This window comes from Gavialis gangeticus, unplaced genomic scaffold (assembly GCF_001723915.1).
Source record: "Gavialis gangeticus isolate Ggan-Ray unplaced genomic scaffold, GavGan_comp1, whole genome shotgun sequence".
NCBI lineage: Eukaryota > Metazoa > Chordata > Crocodylia > Gavialidae > Gavialis > Gavialis gangeticus.
The window spans coordinates 200,326,940-200,328,963 of NW_017728992.1; positions in this window are offsets into that span (position 1 = coordinate 200,326,940).

The window sequence follows — 2,024 nt, forward strand, 5'->3', positions numbered from 1 at the left end:
CGAGCAGCCCGTGCCTCTCCCTCCGGGGCACTTGGGCTGCGAGGAAGTTTCTCCTTCTGTCCAGTCGGAAGCCTACGTGTGCGGGTCGCAGCCTGGGGAGGGGGTGTCCACGGGGCCACAGACACCTCACGCCGCCTATCCAGCCTGCCTGAAGAGTCCCGGCTGTCTTCTCTGCGGCAGTGCAGGGGCCAATTCGTTGCAAAGTGCCTCGTGGAGTCGTAGAGGAGCTCCAGGGGTCATCTGTGACCCCTCTGTGTGAGGCAGGATCATCCCAGCACCCCACACAAACCCGCTGTCTAGCCTCTTAACACCACACCAGACGTGACACCCGCCACAGGGAAAGGAGGGCCGCGGCCTCCAGCATTCTCGTACTACAATGGTTGTTCAAGTACCCTGGAAAAATCCCAGGAGGAACCTATACAGAGGAAGGCAAAAAAACCCTCATAGTCCACACCAATCTGTCCCCAGGGTAAAATTCCTTCCTGGCCCCAAATACGGCGATGGGTCTGACCCTGAGCGGAGGAGCAAGACCCGCTAGCCAGGAAGCGCCGGGCTCCTGGCACCAGACTGAGTGCTGCGTAACTAAAATCAGGCCCTGTCCAACCCCAGCACCCCTACTCTCAGCTATGGATACCAGCGATTTAAGGAGGGGCAGGATGAGTGTACGGTGCCAACAGCACAAGATTGCAGCAAAGCAAAATCTCCTCTCATGTCAGCCGAGCAGATTGTGCACTGCCAAACTCATAGTAACAACCTATATGCCGGCAAGGATTCCCAGATGCAAGAAGGGGCGTCTAGCCACCGACTGAAGAAATCAAAGGAAATGCTTGGTTTCCCGTCAGCCCCATTTTAAAAATAGCAGCTTGATTAACACTGCCCATTTCTGATTCTCCAGGGGGAGAGGAAGAGGGGAAGGATCTATAAATAGTTTACAACACAGAGAATCCTATAGCAAAGTTGCTGGGAAGATCAATAGCGTGATTCAAGGAGGGCTCCAAATTACATCTCAGGGGATGGAGGTGCTGAACTGAATTGATAAATGAGTTGCAAATGCTGTGTGTGTTGTGTGTATCTAATTAACGCAGGGTGGCTGGGATCAATAGCAAGGAAGGAGCGAGGCTAAAAATAGAACTCAGGCAGGGATTGCAACCTGCGGGCAACAGCTTGGATGAAAATGTCCCCCTGAGTAATTAACCTTTAGCTGGAAAATGATGTTTAGCAGTGGGCCGAAGCGTGTCCTGCAAGCAGCCTGGAGCCGAGGGGGGCTCCGCGGTACAGTACGACGTGTACAAGCCGCGAGGTTAATGCCTGCTTTGTGCCTAGGGGACACACACACACACACACACAGCCCGGCTCTAATCTTCCCTCAGTTCAGGGTGAAACATCAGACTTGGGAGCCGGCGCAGTTTTGCGGAGAAATGTCTAAGTGCTAATGCTTTGGTGGTGTTTTGGGAGCAGGAAAGAGTCCTCCCTCTAGCTAGGCATTTGTAAGGCCCCCGTCACTGTATTGTGAGAGTGCCTCAATAAAGCCATGACCACATTTTAATATTTCTTTCCTTCTTCCAGAACCCCAGTGCTTGGGATTTTCTTATTAGCTACCATTATTTCTGTCTCTATGCATTTCTAATATTTGCTCATTTAGTGAATTTGGAAACTGAATCCAGACTGGAACCAGGAGGAAAATAATATCCCAAGTGGAGTCTCCCATGCAGAAGAGAAGGATTTCTCTTACCTTCTGGCTTTGGGCACAAAATAATCACCGTCCAGCTCACTCATAGATTCATAGATTCATAGATTCATAGATTAAGGGTCGGAAGGGACCTAGTAGATCTTCTAGCCCGACCCCCCGCCAGGGCGGGAGAACAACAAAAACCCCAAAAAGAGAAATGGGACTCAAACGAGTCCAGCTAGGTGGGCATCCAGCCTCTTCTTGAAGACCCCCAGGGTAGGGGCCAGCACCACTTCCCTTGGAAGTTGGTTCCAGCTCCTAGCCGCCCTAACGGTGAAGTAGTTTTTGCGGATGT